This window comes from Nannobrachium achirus (assembly GCF_963921795.1).
Source record: "Nannobrachium achirus genome assembly, chromosome: 1".
Classification (NCBI taxonomy): domain Eukaryota; kingdom Metazoa; phylum Chordata; class Actinopteri; order Myctophiformes; family Myctophidae; genus Nannobrachium; species Nannobrachium achirus.
The window spans coordinates 77,461,309-77,486,388 of NC_137810.1; the positions used below are offsets into that span (position 1 = coordinate 77,461,309).

At 42.3% G+C, this 25,080-nt stretch overlaps 1 pseudogene across 1 annotated transcript; it reads left to right on the top strand.

Moving 5' to 3' along the window:
• The first annotated feature begins 777 nt into the window (after window positions 1–777).
• On the top strand, window positions 778–22,007 carry LOC308292490 (myosin heavy chain, fast skeletal muscle-like; annotated as a pseudogene). Its single transcript has 32 exons — window positions 778–999; window positions 1,539–1,682; window positions 3,114–3,270; window positions 3,812–3,839; window positions 4,487–4,598; window positions 4,954–5,046; window positions 5,138–5,201; window positions 5,683–5,781; window positions 6,803–6,906; window positions 7,911–8,049; window positions 10,399–10,517; window positions 10,755–10,904; window positions 11,022–11,192; window positions 13,246–13,549; window positions 14,551–14,615; window positions 15,942–16,029; window positions 16,699–16,816; window positions 16,901–17,024; window positions 17,180–17,316; window positions 17,873–18,128; window positions 18,608–18,850; window positions 18,978–19,154; window positions 19,246–19,391; window positions 19,524–19,614; window positions 19,701–20,090; window positions 20,209–20,335; window positions 20,490–20,608; window positions 20,704–20,900; window positions 20,998–21,181; window positions 21,271–21,436; window positions 21,576–21,700; window positions 21,815–22,007. The product of its transcript is annotated as a myosin heavy chain, fast skeletal muscle-like (transcript).
• The last annotated feature ends 3,073 nt before the right edge of the window (window positions 22,008–25,080 follow it).

Below are 25,080 nucleotides of genomic sequence, written 5' to 3' on the forward strand. Positions count from 1 at the left end.
TCAACACCATCTATTTGTACATCTACAGCAGGGGTCGTCAACAGGGGGTCTGGGACCCCTAGGGGGTCCCCAGAGTTACTACAGGGGGTCCTCCAAATATTTGTGTCATAGAAGCTGTTTTTCTCCATTTCTATATTAACCACTTGTGCCCTAGGCCCCTAGCATCCATATTTTGAGAACTTTAGCCAAACATAGCCAATCTACAAGATCACAACGCCTCGCGCTGCGAGGCATTGTGAGCTTGTAGATCGGCTATTTTTGGCAAAGAGGTTTCGTGTAGAGGGGGAAAAGAGCAGAACAATTACAGATTGAAAGGTCAAGTTTATTATTGACGGTTCAAGTGGTTAAATATCTGGAAACACAAATGTACATGAACACAAAATATACACAGATGATTGTGCTGTCAAACAATGAAACTATATGGAATCTATGGGTTGTGGAGGTCCCTGCTTCATCTCTCTCTCTCGACTAAGGGGTCCTTGGCCTGAAAACGTTGAAGACCCCTGGTCTACAGAAAGTTATTTTGTATATTATATTATATTATATTATATTATATTATATTATATTATATTATATTATATACAAATAGATATTATATCTAAAGCCACCTGTTTGTCTGTTTACAAAAAGCTATTTATATATTATTAAATTGTATACAAATACATATTATATATAATGCCATCTATTTGTCCATCTACAGAAAGCTATTTATGTTATTTAAAAAAATCTATATTTATATGAAGCCATCTATTTGTCCTTCAACAGAAAGCCGCCACCATGAGTACAGACGCTGAGATGGAGCAGTATGGCAAGGCTGCCATATATCTCCGTAAGCCAGAGAAGGAGAGAATTGAAGCTCAGTCGAGGCCCTTTGATGCCAAATCGGCAGCATATGTGGCCGACAAGGGGGAGCTGTACCTCAAGTGTAAGATCCTTAAAAAGGACGCTGGCAAAATCACCGTGGAAATCCTCGACAATAATGGAGTGTCCACCAAGGAGGTAGGCAGAGGTGTATCTGAACAGGGGTGTTGCACCAAATTCTGGGCCCTGGGGTACAAGGATTCACTGCGGGCCCCCCATGAATGTTCTTCATAGCGCTTGTAGATATGCGAGCTTGTAGATATGCTATTGTTTTGAAAATCACAAACATTTGGGCAAGTCTTTGAATATTTCAAATCCTTCTCTAAGGTTTTTTTTGAAAAACTTTTGTTTCCCATCTCAAAATATTTAGTTCCAGGCATCCACCAGAAGCTAAATCGGAGTTAAAAATGTTCGCTTAAAAAATACATATATTCAAAGATTTGCACATATTATGTTCACGACTTTTCAAAAATAGCAGATCTACAAGCTCGCAAGCGCGGCACTCTGAGCTTGTATATCTGTGATTTCTCAATAGCTAAAGTATAACATAATTGAGGCCCCTCCACCTTGGGCGCTAGTAACTCAGCCCCCCCCCCCTTGTGATGACCCTGTATCTGAAATCAAATAGTGGCACCGCTGTAATCGTAATACAAGCTTAAGTTGTGTTTTTTTTTCAGGAAAGAACCGTGCCTGAGAACGATGTCACTCCTATGAACCCTCCCAAGTATGACAAGATTGAGGACATGGCCATGATGACCCACCTCACTGAAGCCACCGTCCTGTATAACCTCAAAGAGCGTTACGCAGCGTGGATGATCTACGTAAGGTTTTGCACATGCCGAGAACAGCACGGTATTGCGCCTGTCGATAGTAAAGAAAGAAAGAAAAAAATTGAAAAAAGTACTTATGACATCAAGTGAAAACTAGAAAAAAAAGAAAATCAAACAAACTCATCATTCTGAAGTTAAAGGGATATTTCACTTCACAAGAACTTTTGGTAATTTTATCATCTAATCAGGCTTTTATGAACACACTGGAGAGTTTTTAATTTGCTTGATTCAATATTTAGATTTTGATGTCAATGTTACCAGGCCCTCCTCCTCCAGGGCTTCTCCCCATACACACACATTGTAACTTCAAACTCCATTTGAACCATGATAGATTCATTAAAGGGTTAGGGGTTACATGAGCAGGCCGTGTTTTTTCAATAACCTTTTTCATTTATTTTTAAGATTTCTTTTATTGTATTTTATTTTTTCCATTTTCCCAAAGAATTATTACAATTAAATGAAAAAGGTTAATTGAAAAAACACGGCCTACTCACGTATTAGTAAGGTAGTATGAGTCACCAGAATGTTTTTAATGAATCTATCATGGTTAAAAGTTTGAAGTTACAATGGGTGTGTATGGGGAGAGGCCCTGGGCCTGGAGGGCCTGATAACATTTTTTTTAAACATGCCTGATAACATTTACATCAAATGTCTAAATATTGAATCAAGCTAATTAAAAACTGTTCAGGGTGTTCATAAAAGCCTGATTAGACGATAAAATGTGGAATATCCCTTTAACTATAGCTCATTAGTTGAAGCCACTTGTTACTGTAATCCCAGCTGTAGTGATCCGTTGTCCCAGATAGAGCATGTGGCATGTTCAGTGCTATGTTGTGTAAGGGATAACGTCTGCCTCATTATCGAGTCGTAAGCTCTCGACTGAAGGGATCTTATCACTCGATAATGACCGCTGGGGCAGACATTATCCCGCTAAGTACATAGCTACTTAATAAATGAATTCATAATTTGACCAAAAAACTAAAAACAAAGTATTTCCTTGCATACAGTAGTGAAAGTATTCCACAAGTGTTGCGCTGGGCATCCCGCCAGCGCAACACAGTCGCCGTGGAAAACAAGGAAGTGTTGGTCAAATATAGAACCCATTTTCTGTTACTGCATCGTCTGTTTCTCGATTCAGAAGTTTTTAAAAACATTCTTGAAAGTAAGGTTTCGTTGTAAATTACATTGTGTGTTTGTTTACATGGCTGTCAAGTTGGATACGGCATAACATTCACGCTGTGCGGCCTGAGTGCAGCAGGTGCTCTGAGCATTTGATTAGGCATCGTTTTTTTATAGAGCCGAGCGGTATGTTATCAAGAAATAACAGACAGCACTGATTTCAACGATTGACCAATCAGAATCAAGCATTCAACCAAGGTGTGGAATAAATGATGTTAATGTACTCTCTTTTCTCTCCTCCAGACCTACTCTGGCCTGTTCTGTGCCACTGTGAACCCCTACAAGTGGCTCCCAGTGTACGACCAGGAGGTGGTCAGTGCCTACAGAGGCAAGAAGCGTATTGAGGCCCCACCCCACATCTTCTCTGTCTCTGACAACGCCTTCCAGTTCATGCTGATGGGTACGTACTGGTCATTACAACGTTAAACATAATATACAGGGGTCGTCAATTATGTCCATGCACTAAAGACTTGCCGTCAGGCACGAGCACACATAGACATAAAAGGGGGCTTAGGCCCCTGGGGTCCCAGTTAAAATATGATTATTTGGGGGTAGCGGCCTGAACAGGTTGAGAGCCACTACTTCCCTTAAAACATGTAGCTCGCTGGCATCATTCAAAACTGCCCTGAAAATTCTTTTTTCAGGAGGCCAGAGGCGGAGGTAGTTATCACTTCTCCCATTATTTGACTTATGGGTTTGTGTTACCAGATCGTTGTGTGCGCTCCCTCTGGTGTTGTGGCTGTGGGTATCGCTAACTTTTTGAAGATATTTGGTCAGATATGCTGGCACTGAGGGGATAGCTCTTTATGTGTTTGTCTACTCATTTTGTATGTCCGTGGCAAAAATAAAACCACAAACCAACATCGCGATGATCTGCATATATTGCACTATAATGATCTTGTGCTGTACCCATGACTAAAAGTTTGCTTTACATTTTACAGATAAAGAGAACCAGTCTGTCCTGATCACGTAAGTTTTCCGTCTATGCTAAAAACGTCTCCCACAAAACTGTGACAAGGAATGACTAAACCATAGTTTTGTGGGGCCGTTTTTAGCCGAATGAATGTTTTTCGTGCAAAACAAATGCTTGCAATGGATTTAGAATCATGAAAAAACCCTAGTCACATGCTACTTAAAGCAGATTTGTTTTTTCCTGTATAGTAAAGTTAATGGGACCCAAACTTTCAGCAGCTTTTTCAATATGTTCCACCACTGGGATGTCTTAGTGATGACAGAGTAGCCTGTACCAGAATCAATGAAGAGAAACAGATGGAGGATAATAAAGAACTTGACACAGAGGCATCAACTTCCTACTGGAACTCAGTCGACACACGAACATATTCACACTCATTATATACAAAAAACGGCTGTGGTGTTAACAAATATTTCCTGTTTCCCGTTTGTCCTTTCACAGTAAGAGTTCATACAAGCAAAATAAAGACCTTACACAACATATACAATAAGAGATCATATATCACAACACTTCAGACTTTTGATATGTTACTAACATATTTATGAAACAAAAAAAATGAAATTTGTTTGAGGTTAACCCCTTATTTTCACTAGAAGGCCTGCACTATAAGTTCATTTCTCTGAATGTATGCATTTCTAACCAGTGGAGAATCCGGTGCAGGGAAGACTGTGAACACCAAGCGTGTCATCCAGTACTTTGCAACGGCATCTACCTCTAGTGGAGAGAAGTCCGCAGCAGATCAAAGTAAAATCAAGGTAGGCTATATGACATGTTTTCAACTTTAACAAATACATGTTTTTGAACATAAAGCATTTGTATCGCTGTTGTCGGGTGGAAATCTTGTATGTCCATTTAAAATAGTGAAAATAGCTGATCTACAAGCACACAACGCCTCGCGTCGCAAGTCTTTGTGTGCTTGAAGATCTGCTATTTTCACTACTTTTGTGCGACACTTTTGTATGATGAAGGACTTAAATTTACAAAAGAAACACAAATTTGAAACTGGGAGATACAAGGTTGCTGCCTGACAATGACGATATGCAATAGAACAATTCAGTTTCAAATAATTCTGAGCAAATGTTAAACTGGGCGATGTCTAAAACATTCCAGGGGTCACTGGAGGATCAGATTATTGCAGCCAATCCCTTGCTGGAGGCCTATGGTAATGCCAAGACCATTAGGAATGACAACTCCTCTCGCTTTGTAAGTGTGAAACAATGCCATTTCATGAGAAAAAAACCTGCAATAATTCCACAATTTAGAGGGATGCAACAAATTGTGCTTTATCAAACAGGGTAAATTCATCAGAATCCATTTCGGCTCAACGGGTAAACTGGCCAGTGCTGATATTGAGACATGTAAGTATTACGTTCGCAGATGATAAATGATATATGCCTTCAGTATTACATTTTGAGTTATGTAAAATTAAAATTATTATTATGAATATTAATTATTGTGGGCTCGCCTGAAAGGCGAGAACACTATCTTCATTATTTACTTACCAATTTCCGTCGCAGACAGTACAAAGGCAGGGTCCTTAGCCAATGAGATGCAATTGGCGGAAAAAAAACATCTGGGAGTGGTGTTAGCTGGAGTATTGGTTGAGCTTCACATGACAGTTAGCACGCTGCAGAATATAGTCACGTTGGCAAGCATAAGAAATGAAGGAAAAACAACAATTTATTTGATTATTTATTTATTTGGTTTTTATTTTAGTAATTTTTTTAATATTATTTCTTTACGAGCGAGCCCACACTGTTTCGTAGGAACAGTACTTCTAGTATTATTGTTATTATTATTATTATTATAATGAGTTACGTACAACCCATATAAATTTAGATCTGCTGGAGAAGTCCAGAGTGACCTACCAGCTTGCTGCAGAGAGAGGCTACCACATCTTCTTCCAGATGATGACCAACCACAAACCTGACATCATTGGTGAGTGGAATTACTGAGAACGCAGCGAGAACATAAATGAACCAGAAAAGCTACTCCTTGGAGCACAGGTCTCTGCCAGATCAGGTAGGTTATTTATTTTAAGCCAGCAATTGTGTGCAGAATTGTTCAGAATTATCCAATCTGGATGGAAGATGAAAATTTGGACGGATCCGTCTAGTTCAATTGACTCTTGAGATGAAATGTACTGATTTGAGTTATGTTTGGACACATTTTGTGGGAGTAATAGAAAAATGTTTTTCAAAAATCTGCTTCCTGGTGGCGCTATAGTAAGGAAATATCAAAAAGGTGTCATTCGTTCCTCAACGTACTGTGAATACGCTGTCGGACGCTCCGTTGATGATCTGCAGCATTTTGTTCAAAACGGGCCGCTCCTGCAAACTTTAGATGTCAATCTGAGCCAATCAGGATGGAATATGAAAACTCCAACTGATCCGTCTTGATCACCTGACTATTAGAGATCATGTGTATCGATTTGCGTGAAAGTTTACACTCAGTTTAGTTAGTGGAGTTATAGGAGTTATAGGTAAAAACAGAAATTGGCCTGTTATAGCACCACCCACCATGAGGCTGATTTGAACATTTTTAAGTAGTATTTCTTCCTCTGCCTAGTGGGAATGTGTGTACAACATGCTGTTTTCTCGATTTTGTTCAAAACGATCACTAATGCAAACTTTACTGGAAGCCAATCAGAATGGAATAGGCATATGAAAAATCTGGGGGAAAAAAAAAAAAAAAGAAGGAAAAAAAAAAAAATATATATATATATATATATATATATATATATATATATATAATATATCTTTTGACAAAATCTGTAGGAGTATAGCCCAAAGAATTTGTTTTGCACAAATCAGACACATGGACGGACGGACAGGTGTACAAAAAACAAAATGTTCACCCTGTTTTTAATCCCTTTTAAATGAATCACTGACGACGATGCAGCGAGAACAGAAATGAGTGAATAAAAACACAACCTCACACCGTTTGAATCCCTTTTCAGAGATGTGTCTGATCACCTCCAACCCCTACGACTTCCCTCTTATCAGCATGGGTGTGATCGTTGTGGCCAGCATCAACGACAAGGAGGAGCTGGAAGCTACTGAAGTCAGTGAACATTATGGTTTCATCTTTCTAATGCACTCGCTGTAGGCATGTCACGATTCACTCAACTCACGATATGATTGTAATCACAATTTTAAACTCAATTTTATTTTCTCATATGTACTACACTTTCAAACTCTTATTTAAATACATTGCAAAAGTAGCATAAAGCAACAACTGTAAACATGCTTACACGCTTTCTTATTTAGAACCTAGCTATAGGGTTAGCTAGGTAAAAAAAAAGGTTTTGGCTTTGATACCATCTTATAGAATGTAGACTTATTTGACAGTGCAGAAACATAACTAACCTTCCTTGATTCATTAACGACCGTCAACGAGCATCAGCTGACAGCTGGTCACAGACACACAAACCTCCCGCCTGCACTGTCTGCAGTGCTCTGGACTAATCTCTCTCCAAAAACCCTTGAATTTAATGGAATATGACTATGAGGATTACTCTAATTGTGGTAAGCTCACATTTCATATCAAACACATCATAATCGCTTTAAAAAAAAAAAAAAGATTTTAGGCTGGGACTCGATAAAAAAATCGAATTAATCAGAGGCTTTGTAATTAATTAATCGAAATTAATCACATGTTTAATCGCATATAAATATTTGACCTGAGAAGCATTTTTTTTCAAGTAAAACACATTCTGTTGTACGAGTGAATCTAAATTTCGCATCCACTGGGCCAAGCAAAGCGCTCTGATCGGCTACTTCTCCCTTTGTGATTGTTGTCTCTTCTTGGTTGGTGCATCGCTATGATCGGTATGCCCGAAACTGAAGGTTCTGTGGTGCAAAAAAAAAGAGTTTTTAATCGTGTTAATTTTCTGTAATTAATTAATCACAATTAATCAGTTAAAGTCCCAGTCCTAATCGATTTAAATTGTCCCGTTTGAAGAGATTTAAATCGTGACATGCCTAACTCGCCGTGCTACTGCAGTCAGTGTTGTTAATCTAATCATAATGCTTAATCTCAACTGCATCTCTGCTCATTGACATCAGGATGCCATTGAAATCCTGGGCTTCAGCGGCGAGGAGAGGCAGCTGATCTACAAGTTCACCGGTGCAGTGATGCACCATGGAGTCATGAAGTTCAAGCAGAAGCAGCGCGAGGAACAGGCCGAACCCGACGGCACTGAGGGTAACTGACCTTTATTTATATTTTGATGATTAAGTGTGCCTGCCATGCAATGCAATGGCAAAACACTTATTGTAATCCGCCATACTTCAAAATAATATTCTTCCCGCAAATTTCGGCACGTAATAACTGCCGCACGATTTACGCCACCGCCGCAATATATACATCAAAACGTGCGGCTCGGCCGGGAATGATGTGCTATTACTTTTCTTTCCGATCCGCATTACCATTGCGACGTAATTGGCAAAAAACGACGCCCAAAAACCCCATTGACTTAGAATGGGGGAGATTTCGGCACGTAATAACTGCCGCACGATTTACGCCACCCCCGCAATATATACATCAAAATATGCGGCTCGGCCGGGAATGGTGTGCTATTACTTTTCTTTCCGATCCGCATTACCATGGCAACATAATTCGTAAAAAACGACGCGCAAAAACCCCCATTGACGTTGAATGGGGGACTCTGAAAAACCCCAGACACTTTGGCCCCACATAACTCTGACATACTTTTGCCTAGCAACGTCACTTAAACTTTAAAATGCACACGCAACTTTGGTATTTTTCCAGCCAATAGGGATGAGCTGTAATTGATTAAGCCCCGCCCCCTCTGTAACAGGAAGTGCCCTTCGCCAAACAGGAAGTGCCTCTACATCTCATGAACCGTTTGTCGTACAGACGCGTGGGTGGCGTCAAATGACTTGATTAAGAGTCCTTAACCTTAATTGGGGCCTATTTCGCCAAACAGGAAGTGCCCCTAACCAAACAGGAAGTGACCCTTTATCTCGTGAACCGTTTGTCGTACAGACGAGTAGGAGGGGTCAAATGACTTGATTATGAGTCCTTAACCTTAATTGGGGCCTATTTCGCCAAACAGGAAGTTCCCCTCACCAAACAGGAAGTGACCCTTTATCTCGTGAACTGTTTGTCGTACAGACTTGTGGGTGGCGTCAAATGACTTGATTAAGAGTCCTTAACCTTAACTGGGGCCTATTTCGCCAAACAGGAAGTGCCCCTCACCAAACAGGAAGTGACCCTGTATCTCGTGAACCGTTTGTCGTACAGACGTGTGGGTGGCGTCAAATGACTTGATTAAGAGTCCTTAACCTTAACTGGGGTCTATTTCGCCAAACAGGAAGTGCCCCTCACCAAACAGGAAGTGACCCTATATCTCGTGAACCGTTTGTCGTACAGACGAGTGGGTGGCGTCAAATGACTTGATTAAGAGTCCTTAACCTTAACTGGGGTCTATTTCGCCAAACAGGAAGTGCCCCTCACCAAACAGGAAGTGACCCTATATCTCGTGAACCGTTTGTCGTACAGACTTGTGGGTGGCATCAAATGACTTGATTAAGAGTCCTTAACCTTAATTGGGGCCTATTTCGCCAAACAGGAAGTGCCCCTCACCAAAAAGGAAGTGACCCTTTATCTCGTGAACCGTTTGTCGTACAGACGCGTGGGTGGTGCTATATGACTTGATTAAGAGTCCTTAACCTTAATTGGGGCCTATTTCGCCAAACAGGAAGTATCTCGTGAACCGTTTGTCGTACATACGCGTGGGTGGTTTTATATGACTTGATTAAGAGTCCTTAACCTTAATTGGTTTAACTTAGCCCCGCCCCCTCTTCTGATTGGCCGAAGCTTTATTTGTCCACTTCCCAACACCTTACTGGTCTCAAACTTGGTGGGTGGTCCCACAGCCCCAATGGCTAACCACTAATGCTAACCGCTACTCCCGCTATTGCTAAAGCTAAAAATGCTAATGGTAAAAATGCTAATAATAAAGAAATGTTAATAATAACAAATGCTAACGCTAAAAAGCTAATGTTAAAAATGGTAATGCTAATGCTAATGTTAACAAATGCTAATGCCAACAAATGTTAAAGCTAATATTTAACAAATGCTAGTGAATGCTAAAATAATGCTAATGCTAATAATGCTAATGCTAAAATGCTAATTAAAATGCTAAAAATGCTAAAGCTAATGTTAATAAACTTTCTAAAATGGTTAATGCTAAAAACAATAATGTTAAAGCTCATGCAAAAAATGCTAATGTTAAAAATTTTAACGCTAATGCTAACACCAACCGCTACACAAGGTTGCACAGACTTAGCGAGCTGCAGGCACACTTAAAATTTCTTAGAAATTGTCTTTTCTAGTTATTATTAGTAGTAGTTTTATTTATTATTCAGGCCTATCAGAGGGGGTGAGCTGCACCTTTATTTATATTACGATGATGGATGAATGATTATTATTAGTGGTGTGTTATTATTATTTATCATCACAGAGAGTGCATGAGCTGTATGATACACATGCCTAAATTGTAAATTGCAAATTGTATGAACATTTCAGAGGCTGACAAGATTGCCTACCTGATGGGTCTGAACTCAGCAGAGATGCTTAAGGCATACTGCTACCCCAGAGTGAAAGTGGGAAACGAGTATGTCACTAAGGGACAGACTGTGCCACAGGTGAGCAACTTACATGATTTCCATCTTCTGATTTCATACACACCTTATATTCCCAACACAGCATACCACAAGAACGCTAATATCTTGCCTACGATCCTAGATTACTATTGCTATGTATTTGATGTATTACCTTGTGTTTTCCTTGCTTACTGTAACTCGCTCTGGATTAAGAGCGTCATAAATTGTAAATAGTGTAAATCACCCCTACCACTACTAATAACGTTCCTATTTCCTTAGGTCAATAACTCAGTCAGTGCCTTGGCCAAGTCCATCTATGAGAAGGAGTTCTTTTGGATGGTCGTTAGGATCAACGAGCAGCTGGACACCAAGCAGCAGAGAAACTACTACATTGGTGTGCTGGACATCGCTGGGTTTGAAATATTTGACGTAAGCATGGACTTGTTTTAAATGGGAGACTAATTATTGTTGTCACAATTACAAGAGACAGCAGACAGCAAGCTAATAATGTTTTTTTTTTATTACAATTCTTTTTACCTCTCACAGTTCAACACCCTGGAGCAGCTGTGCATCAACTTCACCAATGAGAAACTGCAACAGTTTTTCAACCACACCATGTTTGTTCTGGAGCAAGAGGAGTACATGAAGGAGGGAATTCCCTGGGATCTCGTTGACTTCGGCATGGACTTGGCTGTCTGCATTGAGCTCATTGAGAAGGTACACTCATTATTATATGTGTATATGTATTATTTTGGACTTGGCCAGAATGCAGCAGCACACGTTTTAACTAGAACTAGAAGGAGAGAACACATCACACCTATTTTAAAGTCACTCCACTGGTTGCCTGTTAGTTTTAGAATACATTTTAAGGTTCTTTTATTGGTTCACAAATCACTAAATGGATATGCATCTGCTTATGTATCTAAAATGCTCCATGATAGACCACTTAGGTCCTCTGGCACCGGTCTTTTAAAAAATCCCACGGCTGAAACTAGGAGGCACGGAGAAGCAGCCTTCAGTTTTTATGGTCCAACTCTGTGGAACAGCCTGCCCGTAAACCTGCGGCTCACAGAATCCACTGACTTTTAAACGAAATCTCAAAATGCACCTTTTTAGCATTGCTTTTACCTAGGTTTTACCATACTTCTGATCTGTTTTTAATTTTTATCCTTATTTTTATCTCTATTCTTATCTTTCTGTTCTGTGTTAAATTTGATTATTAAGTGTGCCTGCCATGCAATGCAATGGCAAAACACTTATTGTAATCCGCCATACTTTTGGCACGTAATAACTGCCGCACGATTTACGCCACCCCAGCAATATATACATCAAAATGTGTGGCTCGGCCGGGAATAGTGTGCTATTACTTTTCTTTCCGATCCGCGTTACCATGGCGACGTAATTCGTAAAAAACTGCGCTCAAAAGCCCCCATTGACTTTGAATGGGGGACTCTGAAAAACCCCAGAAACTTTGGCCCCACATTACTCTGACATACTTTTGCCAAGCAACGTCACTTCAACTTTGAAATGCACACACAACTTTAGTCTTTTTCAGGCCAATAGGGATGAGCTGTAATTGATTAAGCCGCGCCCCCTCTGTAACAGGAAGTGCCCTTCGCCAAACAGGAAGTGCCTCTTTATCTCGTGAACCGTTTGTCATACAGACGCGTGGGTGGTGTCATATGACTTGATTAAGAGTCCTTAACCTTAATTGGGGCCTATTTCACCAAACAGGAAGTGCCCCTCACCAAACAGGAAGTGACCCTTTATCTCGTGAACCGTTTGTCGTACAGACGCGTGGGTGGTGTCATATGACTTGATTAAGAGTCCTTAACCTTAATTGGGGCCTATTTCGCCAAACAGGAAGTGCCCCTCACCAAACAGGAAGTGACCCTTTATCTCGTGAACCGTTTGTCGCACAGACGCTTGGGTGGCGTCAAATGACTTGATTAAGAGTCCTTAACCTTAATTGGGGCCTATTTCGCCAAATAGGAAGCTCCCCTCACCAAACAGGAAGTGACCCTATATCTCGTGAACCGTTTGTCGTACAGACTTGTGGGTGGCGTCAAATGACTTGATTAAGAGTCCTTAACCTAAATTGGGGCCTATTTCGCCAAACAGGAAGTGCCCCTCACCAAACCGGAAGTGAACCTTTATTTCATGAACCGTTTGTCGTACAGACTTGTGGGTGGTGTAATATGACTTGATTAAGAGTCCTTAACCTTAATTGGTGCTTCCTTCACCAAACAGGATGTACCCTTCGCCAAACAGGAAGTGCCTCTATATCTCATGAACCGTTTGTCGTACAGACGTGTGGGTGGCGTCATATGGCTTGATTAAGAGTCCTTAACCTTAATTGGTGCTTCCTTCACCAAACAGGAAGTGCCCTTCACCAAATAGGAAGTGCCTCTATATCTCATGAACCGTTTGTCGTACAGTCGACAATGTCAAAGCTTATGTAAAAAATGTTAATGTAAAAAAATCTAAAGCATCTACCGCTAATGCTAACACCAAAAAAAATCTAATGTTAATGCTAAAACCAACCGTTACACAAGGTTGCACACACTTAGCGAGCTGCAGGCACACTTAAAATTTCTTAGAAAATGTCTTTTCTAGTTCTTTCCTTATTGTTTTTAAATGTTTGATCTGTGAAGCACATTGGGCTGCACTTGTTGTATGAAATGTGCTATATAAATAAAGTCTGCATTAAAGGACATGATGTTAATATTGTGTTTTTTGGTGATTTGTTTCTTTTGTCTCCTTTCCAAAGCCCCTGGGCATCTTCTCCATCCTTGAGGAGCAGTGCATGTTCCCCAAGGCTTCGGACAAATCCTTTTCTGAGAAGTTGCTTGACCAGCATCTTGGGAAGAACAAGGCCTTTGAGAAGCCCAAGCCCGGAAAGGGCAAGGGCGAGGCCCACTTCTCCCTGGTCCACTACGCTGGTACCGTGGACTACAGCATCACAGGCTGGCTGGATAAGAACAAGGACCCGCTTAACGAATCTGTCATTCAGCTGTACCAGAAGTCTTCAATTAAATTGCTGGCTGTGTTCTATCCCCCCGCTGAGCCTGAAGGTACGGTTATATGATAATATATATATATATATATATAATAAACCAGGGGTTTTCAAAGTGGGTGACGGGGCACCCTGGGGTGCCGTGACAGCAGTCCAGGGGTGCCGCGAGATCATTTGATAATATTTGGAATTTATTTGGACACTTGAACAAATATTTAGTATAATTTTAAACTTGAAGTACACAGTTATTTTTAGTCAGTTCTAACCAAAATGGCTATTATCTCAACGTTTTCCCCGCAACAGAATCACTAAAATATCGTCATTGTCGGGCAGAAACCTTGTATCTCCAAGTTTCAAATGTGTACGTCTTTTGTAAAGCAAAGCCCTGCTTCATCAAACAAGACTGTCGCACAAAACTAGTGAAAACAACCAATCTACATGCACACACCTGTAGATCTGCTGTTTTACTAGTTTAGTAAATTTTATAGATGATAAATACAAAACAAACGGTTTTGGACATACAAGGTTTCCATCCGACGATGACGATATGCTATAAATATAAGGTGCTAGGAGTGAAAATGATAATGTAGGGGTGCCTCGAATTAAAATAATATTTATGGGGTGCCCTGAGACAAAAAGGTTTGGGAACCCCTGCTATAAACACTGTGTTGTATCCCCCACTTGAGCCTGAAGGTATTCTTATTGCGGCCGTCAGGGAGCTGTTCCTATAAAAACGAGCAGGTCTAGGTTGTCACACTTTGCTGTCCCACTTACTCTGGCATAGTTTTGCCTAGCAACATGATTTCAACTTTAAAACGCTCACACGACTTGGGCCTTTTCTGGCCAATAGGGACGAGTTGTAATTGTTGAACGGTTGCTTCTCGCCCTTAGGGCCTCTTACTGGTATGAATACTATAGACACTCAGAATCTGACCAGAAGGGAGGCACTTTCATTGTGTATTAACTAATGATAACTATGATTCTAACACATATAAACAGATGATACATTTTTATTGTGTATAACTAATGATAACTCGTGATTCCAACACACATTAACAGATACTACAAAGAAAGGAGGCAAGAAGAAGGGTGGCTCCATGCAGACTGTGTCTAGTGCTTTCAGGGTAAGAATGTCTATTCATTATTAACAACATTATATCCATGTAAGAATTAAGTGTATACATTCCTGTAAGAATTAAGCAATATTATTATCAACATTATCTTTGTGTAAAAATGAAGCATTATTATTATCAACGTTAGAGTTGCCATCTTAGAACACGGAGGGTTCCCGGAGGGTTCCCAGTTCGATCCCGGGCTCCCCCAGAGTTAGTGTTGAAGAGTCCTTGAGCAAGACTCTGAACCCCTAGTTGCTCCCGGTGAGCACGTTGGTGCCTTGCATGGTTTCCTCCGCCATTGGTGTATCAATGTGTGTGTGTGAGTGGGTGAATGTAATGCACAATCTCTGTAAAGCCCTTGGATAAAGGTTCAGGTTCAGGTTCAACTTTATTGTCAACAATACCAGTTACATGTAAAAGGCAAGTGAAATTCATTGTGCGCTAAAACCAAGGCAGCAGCTATACAGTCTTAAAATATCACATTAAAATCAGTGTTAAGTTGTTAAAAACTACACTGCTTATTTAATAGTCTAGGATTTAAGTTACCTAAAAGTGCAAAAGCTCAAGTGCAAAGTGCATAATTGTGCAAAGTGCAAACTTGTGCAAAATGTCAATACATAGCCACAGACATATGGCCATATAGTCCGGGCCAGGTAATGTTCAGTGTTTGTTCATTTGTCTAATGGCGGCCAGAAAGAAGGTACTCCAAAGTCTTTGGGTGCGGCTGGCGAGGCTAAGGAACCGCTTGCCTGGCCGCGGCCGAGTTACTGGCCTGAACAGGCCGTGGCCGGGATGGTGGATGTCCCCGACAATCCTTTTAGCCTTGGCCATGCATCGCTTGTCATATAGTCCCTGGAGGGAGGGAAGCTCACCTCCAACTATCCGCTGGGCTGTCCGCACCACTCTCTGCAGAGACTTCTGCTGAAGAGCAGTACAGCTCCCGTACCACACGATAAATCCACCCGTCAGGATGCTCTCGATGGTGCAGTTGTAAAACGACCTTAGGATACGGGGGCTGACCCTAAACTTCTTTAGGCGCCGTAAGCAGTACAGGCGTTGTTGTGCCTTTTTCACTACATGAGTGGCGTGAGTGTCCCACTTCAGGTCGTCATCAATATGTGTGCCGAGGAATTTGAACTCACTGACCCTCTCTACTGCAACTCCATCGATGTGGATTGGCGTGTGCTCCCTCCTCGGCCTCCGGAAGTCCACAATGAGCTCTATATATAAGGCTCTATATAAATGCACCATATACCATTTAGTGGAGGAAAAAGTACTATATTGTATGACTTTTTTACTAATTATGAGCCTACATGGCTCTCTATGTCTCAACAGGCGAACTTGGGGTTGCTGATGTCCAACTTGCATCGCACGCATCCTCACTTTGTGCGTTGCCTGATTCCCAACGAGACCAAGACTCCAGGTATGCACGCACGCGCACGCACGCACACACACACACACACACACACACACACACACACACACACACACACACACACACACACACACACACACACACACACCATTGCACACGGCCCGGTTCCAGACAATGTTCCTGAGACATTTTTTCGGTCCTGCTCCTGAAGTAGAACTGAACTTCTGAGAGTTACTGGTTCTGGGAACCTATGGGCGGGGCCAGCAGCGCTGCTGCTCGGACCCCAGTTAGTTCTGGTTATATGGAAACAAAAGCAGAACTTGGTCCCGGAATATCATAGGTTCTTGAAAGTTCTTGGTTCTGGAAAGTTCTGGTTCTAGTTCTGGTTCTAGTTCTGGGTCTGCCCTACAGTGGAAATGGGGCTATAGCCAGATGTAGAAGCGGTTAGCACCCCTCAAAAATGATATGCATGTAGTCCCGCCGACTCCCACGACGCATCGTACACAGACGTCAACATATGCCTTCTTGGGATGAGTCCTGCAGCTTAGAGCTATTATTCCATTGAGATCCAAAAGCATTACCAGACAGAATGGGTGTGCATGAGAGAAGGGCATTTGTGAGAAGTGCAAGCCGGTAAAAATGATTGTGGTGACCATTTCATGAAACTTTGGCCATAGTGTATTTTGCTCTTATAATAATGCAGCAACGTCTTTACAGGCCTGATGGAGAACTTCCTGGTCATCCACCAGCTGAGGTGTAATGGTGTGCTGGAGGGCATCAGGATCTGCAGAAAGGGCTTCCCCAGCAGAATCCCCTATGCTGACTTCAAGCAGAGGTATTCATTCCTTTTTCCAGCAGCTTTTAATTCCAACCCTATTAACGCGAAATGACTCACTTTAACAAATTGAACGTCAAACAGGTACAAAATACTGAATGCCAGCGCGTGTCCCGAGGGCGCGTTCATGGACAACAAGAAAGCCTCTGAGAAGCTGCTTGGGTCCATTGACGTACCTCATGATGAGTACAAGTTTGGACACACCAAGGTAAACACAATCCCAATCTGGTTATCCAGAAAGGACTAAAAGTAGACAGTAACATTTACAGTTACTTTACAGTAACATTTACAGTTACATTTGAAACATTGTGTTCAGATGTTCTTCAGGTTGTTTAGTTACAGTGTTTGCAACATTGCGTTCAGGTGTTCTTCAAAGCTGGTCTGTTGGGTGTCCTTGAGGAAATGCGAGATGAGAAGCTGTTTGCTCTGGTCGGCATGACTCAGGCTCTCGCACGAGGTTACCTCATGAGGAAGGCGTTTGTCAAGATGACGGCCACCAGGTAGGAAAAGATCAATTCAAAAGCAAGCACAATTTGTAAGTAAACTTTCTCATTGCAGTTCAATAACATAATTGTGAGGCGCGGCAGAAGGAGAGCAGAGCCCATGATTACAGCTTAGGCAATTTGCTATGGGTAAAAATAAAATGGATTGCAAAGTCGTGAAAACCAGAAAAGTGCAGTGTCAAATTACTATAATAAAAATCGCAAACATTAACGAGCAAGCTTTAAGTGACAGTGACAAGGAAGGAAGAAACCTGTTGTTGCCAGAGGGGCAACAACATGAAGGCAGGATTTAGACTGTAGTTCAAATCCAGCCTGAATCAGATCTGAGCCACATCCAGATTGGAATCTGATTGGATCCATGTGACCATGTGACCATTTAAACCAATGGGATTCCAATCTGGATGTGGTTCAGATCTGATTCAGGCTAGATTTGACTGCAGTCTAAATCCAGCCTAATACCAACAGCCATAATAACGACCACACAAGCAGCTTTAATAAGAGTCGTATTACATGGAAAAACTCGATCATGATCCACTGAAACTGTTTTCCACAGAGATGCCGTTTTCACCATCCAGTTCAACCTCCGTTCGTTCGTGGCTGTGAAACACTGGCCATGGATGAAGGTCTACTACAAGATCAAGCCTCTCCTGCAGAGCGCCGAGACTGAGAAGGAGCTGGCGGCGATGAAGGAGAACTACGAGAAGATGACGACTGACCTGGCCGCTGCCCTGGCTTCCAAGAAGAGCCTGGAGGAAAAGTTGGTGGCCATTACACAGGAGAAGAATGGCCTGGCACTGGCGGCGGCATCAGTAAGTAGATACACTTGTTGCTGTTGTTACATATAGTTTATCATGCTATCTTAAATATTTTATGTAGAATGTAGATGTAGACCTTGGCAGAGAATGCCTGGTGGTCGAACGGCTGTTGGCATATATATATATATATATATTTTCTTAAATTGTTTTCCCCTTTTTTTCCTGACTTATCTACTGCATAGTAGTGTATTCTATCCGTCTGTCATTCAATGTTATATGAGATACGTAAATGGAAATAAGCTTAGTCTTTTCTAGGATCTCCTTTTAGTAGACCTTGTACCAGTGAACTGTACCGTCATGAAACTGTACTTTTTCCAATGCAAACTTCTTCTAATAAAGTCTTCAATCAATCAATCAAAGCACACTGATCCAATGTGTCTTCTGTGGGGGTGAGGAAATAGCTGCAAATCTAATATATCTCACCCAGAATAAATGCTGATGTTCCCTGACTTATCTTTCTCATTGACAACCAGGGAGACGAGGCTCTGAACGATGCTGAGGAAAGATGCGAGGGTCTTATTAAAAGTAAGATCCAGCTGGAGGCAAAGCTCAAAGAGACGACTGAGAGATTGGAGGACGAGGAAGAGATGAACGCTGAGCTGACTGCCAAGAAGCGGAAGCTGGAAGACGAATGCTCTGAGCTCAAGAAGGACATCGATGACCTGGAGCTGACCTTGGCCAAAGTGGAGAAGGAGAAACACGCCACTGAGAACAAGGTAGACATTATACACTCTAGCCGTCTTATCAAGTTATAGAACAATAATGATCCATTCATGATTATACACTCTAGCAGTCTTATAAAGTTATAGAACAATAATGATCCATTCCTTCATGTTATATCAGGTGAAGAACCTGACGGAGGAGATGGCCTCACAGGATGAAGGTCTTGCTAAGCTGACCAAGGAGAAGAAGGCCCTCCAAGAGGCCCACCAGCAGACCCTGGATGACCTGCAGGCAGAGGAAGACAAAGTCAACACTCTGACCAAGGCCAAGACCAAGCTGGAGCAGCAAGTTGACGATGTGGGTTCATCAAGTCAATTGGATGTTTTGAACTTACACTATATATGTTTATTGTTGTACCTAATATTAAGACACATCTATTGTTGTTCAGTTGGAGGGTTCTCTGGAGCAAGAGAAGAAGCTCCGTATGGACCTGGAGAGAACCAAGAGAAAGCTGGAGGGTGATCTGAAACTGGCCCAGGAGAACATCATGGATCTGGAGAATGACAAGCAGCAGTCCGAGGAGAAGATAAAGAAGTAATGTGGACCAACAATATGAATAATATGAAATGCCATGGAGAAAAACTAGAATTAAAATATGATGTGTAATCCACAGGAAGGATTTTGAAGTAAAATAAGCATTAACAATATGATGTTTTGTGTCCACAGGAAGGACTTTGAAGTCAGCCAGCTTCTGAGTAAGATTGAGGATGAACAATCCTTGGGGGCCCAGCTGCAGAAGAAGATCAAAGAACTCCAGGTATTTCATTTTGTTCATCTCATTTAAAATCATTGATGATAATTAAATGTAAATTAGGATTTTAACAGGTTCATTTGTTTGTAAAGGCTCGTATTGAAGAACTGGAGGAGGAGATCGAGGCAGAGAGGGCAGCTCGCGCCAAGGTGGAGAAGCAGAGAGCCGACCTCTCCAGGGAACTGGAGGAGATCAGCGAGAGGCTGGAGGAGGCCGGCGGAGCCACCGCCGCTCAGATCGAGATGAACAAGAAGCGTGAGGCCGAGTTCCAGAAGCTGCGTCGTGACCTTGAAGAGTCCACGCTGCAGCACGAGGCCACCGCCTCCGCTCTCCGTAAGAAGCAGGCGGACAGCGTGGCGGAGCTGGGAGAGCAGATCGACAACCTCCAGAGAGTCAAGCAGAAACTTGAGAAGGAGAAGAGTGAATACAAGATGGAGATTGATGACCTGTCCAGCAACATGGAGGCCGTCGCTAAGGCAAAGGTAGAATAGAATCCTTGTGTGTAATTCTCTACAAAACACTAGTACCCAATCGAAAAGAAACAAGTTAATACATTGTGGGTCACTTCAGTGATTGAATATGTCCAATGTTAATCGACAGGGAAATCTTGAGAAGATGTGCCGCACCCTTGAGGATCAACTCAGCGAAATCAAGTCCAAGAGTGATGAGAATGTTCGCCAGATAAATGATATTGGAGCTCAGAGAGCAAGACTGCTGACGGAAAATGGTAAATGTTCATGATAAAGCCTACTAGCCTACTTGGTTTGTAACTGGTACATGAACAAATTCCATACTTAGAGATTATGCTTTGATCAGAAGTTGCCCCAGGAATTTAAGGAATATGCATAGATTATTCACGTTTGAAACCAATATTCAACTAGGTGAGCTTGGTCGTCAACTTGAGGAGAAAGAAGCTCTTGTCTCTCAGCTCACCAGAGGCAAGCAGGCCTTTACCCAACAGATTGAGGAGTTGAAGAGACTCATTGAAGAGGAGGTTAAGGTAAGGAACAGCCTTTTCTTTTTTTTACCCATAGGCCTAATTCCATCTTTTTGTCATTTTATCCAGCTGACATTGTTTTGTTTTTCTTTGGACAGGCAAAGAATGCCCTTGCCCATGCTGTGCAATCAGCTCGCCACGACTGTGACCTTCTGAGGGAGCAGTTTGAGGAAGAACAGGAAGCCAAGGCTGAGCTGCAGCGTGGAATGTCTAAGGCCAACGCTGAGGTGTCTCAGTGGAGGAGCAAGTATGAGACTGATGCTGTCCAACGCACTGAGGAGCTGGAGGAGGCCAAGTAAGTCTGCAGTGTTTGTATTACACCATCAGGTACCTGCGCTCACCACACAACATATTGCTCATAACATTTGATTCCATTCCACACTGATCAACAGGAAGAAGTTGGCCCAGCGTCTTCAGGAGGCTGAGGAGCAAATCGAGGCTGTGAATTCCAAGTGCGCCTCTCTTGAGAAGACCAAGCAGAGACTCCAGGGTGAAGTGGAAGACCTCATGATTGATGTGGAGAGGGCCAACGGTTTAGCCGCCAACCTTGACAAGAAACAGAGGAACTTCGACAAGGTGCTTTGACATACATTATTTTAACACAAAATCATTCTTGCCTCCTTAAAATTGGGTATATGACACGTTTTATTACAAATGTTGCGCAGGTCCTGGCAGAATGGAAGCAGAAACACGAGGAGGGCCAAGCAGAGCTGGAGGGAGCTCAGAAAGAGTCTCGTTCTCTTGGCACTGAGTTGTTTAAGATGAAGAACTCCTTCGAAGAGTCCCTGGACCAGCTGGAGACCATGAAGCGTGAGAACAAGAACCTGCAACGTAAGTTTTCTCTACATCATTCTTTTAATACAGGTATAAACAGATCAATAATGGATCAGGCTTCAACTGTATTCAAGTGCAAATACAAAATAGTTTATGATTGGAAAGTTCCTCATTCATTATTTTCAATCAACTGCAGAGGAGATCTCAGACCTGACTGAACAGATCGGTGAGACTGGAAAGAGCATCCATGAGCTGGAGAAATCCAAGAAACAGGTGGAGACAGAGAAGTCAGAGATCCAGACGGCCCTGGAGGAAGCTGAGGTAAAACTTTTAGGTCCTAGACGAACAACGCAGTTATCTATATTTTACATTTCTTTCAATTTACCCTTTCATTAAAAGGGTCTCACAACACTTTGATCCTGTGTTACATGTCAGGGTACTCTGGAGCACGAAGAGTCCAAGATTCTCCGTGTGCAGCTGGAGCTCAACCAGATAAAGGGCGAGGTGGACAGGAAGCTGGCGGAGAAGGACGAGGAGATGGAGCAGATCAAGAGGAACAGCCAGAGGGTGATTGACTCCATGCAGAGCACCCTGGACTCTGAGGTCAGGAGCAGGAACGATGCCCTGAGGATCAAGAAGAAGATGGAGGGAGACCTGAACGAGTTGGAGGTTCAGCTGAGCCATGCCAACCGCCAGGCTGCTGAGGCCCAGAAACAACTTAGGGTCGTCCAAGGACAGCTCAAGGTGCAAAACATATTAGTTGAAGAATAGAGACATGTTCAAACGACATAATCACTCTGAACATCTAACATATTCTGATGTTTCTCTTAACGTGACCACCTCGATTGTGATTTGTTTTAGGATGCCCAACTGCACCTTGACGACGCTCTCAGAGCACAGGAAGACGTCAAGGAGCAAGGCGCCATGGTGGAGCGTAGGAACGGCCTCATGGTCGCAGAGATCGAGGAGCTGAGAGTGGCTCTGGAACAGACGGAGAGGGGCCGCAAACTGGCAGAGCAAGAACTGGTGGATGCCAGTGAACGTGCTGGCCTGTTGCACACCCAGGTTAGTAAAAAATAAATAAATCAACATTATTTAACATGCAAATAACGCATACTTGGATTACTGGCTGTGCGTGTCTGTAGCCTTTTTCCTCAGCGTTTTGCCATAGTAAAATGTGTGTGCGTAGCATCATGTTTGTCTAGTGATGTCATATGTCGTATGTCTGTAGCCTCTTTCCTCAACGTTTTGCCATAGCAAAACGTGTGTGTGTGTGTAGCCTAGCCTGTACATCCTAGACTTAAATCTTAACTTAAGTCTGAAGATGTTATGCAAGCACGACCACCGCTCACTTCACATTGGGTGTGATTTTTTTTTTAGAACTCAAGCCTTTTGAACACCAAGAAGAAACTTGAAACCGACCTGATCCAGGTCCAAGCTGAAGTGGACGACAGTGTTCAAGAAGCAAGGAATGCTGAGGAGAAGGCCAAGAAAGCCATCACTGATGTAAGTTAGGATGCCCTCCCAAGACAATTAGACATCCTTATGGCATGCTTAATATAAAAACACAACACAATACAGCTCACTCGTGGCATGCACATGTTGAAAACATTTGCTCAATAGGCTTACAACAGAGGATGTATTTTAGTAGGCTTACACTAAAACCTAAATGTGCATGTCTTATTCAAACAGCTATGAAGATCATAGGGTAAAGAAAACATCGCTATTTTCTGTCCTGTACAAAAATGTGTGCTCGGGGAGAAAGAACATTCTGAACACAGCATTCTGAGTAGCAGGCAAATGGTTCATAATAGTACTGTGCAACTGAACTAGTACAAGAATGTATTCACTCAATCAAGATATTTAATATCAACAACAGTTAGTGTACTACCGAATATGATGTTTGATTTCTTCTGGTCTTATGACCCTAGCATCTGTTTATTGCCTTTCATGATGTTAATGGGGCATTGTCTCAGGCATTGTTGAATTTAAGTATAATCTAGGTACCATGTTTGTATATTGTGATTTTCTTGGCAAGTGTGTTGTGTGATGCAGGAGACCAAGAGTTTCCTTGTGGGACAATACAGTATATGTTATCTTATACAACAATTACTTTCCAGGCTGCTATGATGGCAGAGGAGCTGAAGAAGGAACAGGACACCAGTGCTCACCTGGAGAGGATGAAGAAGAACCTGGAGGTCTCCGTCAAGGACCTGCAGCACCGCCTGGACGAGGCTGAGAACCTGGCCATGAAGGGAGGCAAGAAGCAGCTCCAGAAACTGGAGACTAGGGTAAGGTGTATGGTTTACTTCAACACAAAGTCATAGACGATGAAATAAGAAGAAATAACCTCATAGTGTGCGGCAGTGGCTCAGGGGTAGAGTGGTCGGTAGATCCCTGGCTCCTCCAGAGTTCGCGTCGAAGCGTCCTCGAGCAAGACTCTGTGGGGCCTTTTCCACCGGCAAAGAACCGGTTCCAGAACCGGTTCCAGAACCAGTGCCGGTTCAACTTTCTTGGAACCTTGGTTCGTTCTTGCAAACTGGCTGCAAACCAAATTGGACCAGATTGAACCAAGGATCTTGTGGTTCCGGTTCCGAACCAACTTTTTCGGTTCGGAACCAACTCCGGTTCTCGGTGGAAAAGCTCACCTCATTCATCCCATAGGCGGGAGAAAGAACCAGAACCGGCCCCTCTATGAATGTAATGCACAATCTATGTAAAGCACTTCGGGTTATTAAAAGCGCTATAACTGTAAATGTACCATTTACCATTTCATGTATGATTCAACTGTGAAGGTGCGTGAGCTGGAGGCAGAAGTTGAGAATGCACAGAGGGGCGGAACGGATGCTGTTAAAGGTGTGCGCAAGTACGAGAGGAGAGTGAAGGAGCTGTCATACCAGGTAAACTATTTACCATTGTGTTCACTTAAATAACCATCATGCCTCTGACTAAATGAGTGGATTGCGTGGACATTCAACTAATGTTGTGAATTTACCCTCACTTCAGACTGAAGAGGACAAGAAGAACATGGCCAGGCTTCAGGATCTGGTGGACAAACTGCAGATGAAGGTGAAGGGCTACAAGAGGCAGGCGGAGGAAGCGGTGAGACATCTTTGCTGTGTGTGTTGTTTGTCATAGTCTAACTAAAGGAATACTAGGAATCAGTTATGTAACTGCACTGCACACGTCGGCGTCATAGAACCTCTGACCTGTACTGTAACACGAGTGCTGAAAGGAGAAAGCATGCTGCTCCACAATGCACACATGCTGCAGACACACCATGGTAAAACATTTCTAAAATAGACTACTGAAAGCATTACATTTTGGCTCGGGGAACCGAAACGAGAGCAGAGCCATGATTGTGCCATTCCAATGAGAAACTGTCAATTCATAGATAGATAGATATAGATAGATACCTTTATTATCCCACGGGGGAAATTCAGTTGCCCAGAGGCAGCACAGCAGTTAAAGTTACAAGGTAAGAAAAAGAGTACTGTTGTGTACAGTAAAAAAAGCAAGGCACAATAAAAAGAAGAATATAAACATACATTGACCAAACATTCAACGCTCATAAGTGAAAAGTCACACACAAAAAAGCAATACTCAAAGCACAACTCAACAAAGCAGTGCCAAACAAAAGTGTACATAACAGTCAATGCTAGTCAGTGCAACACAAGTATCTCACTGCCGTATCAACACAG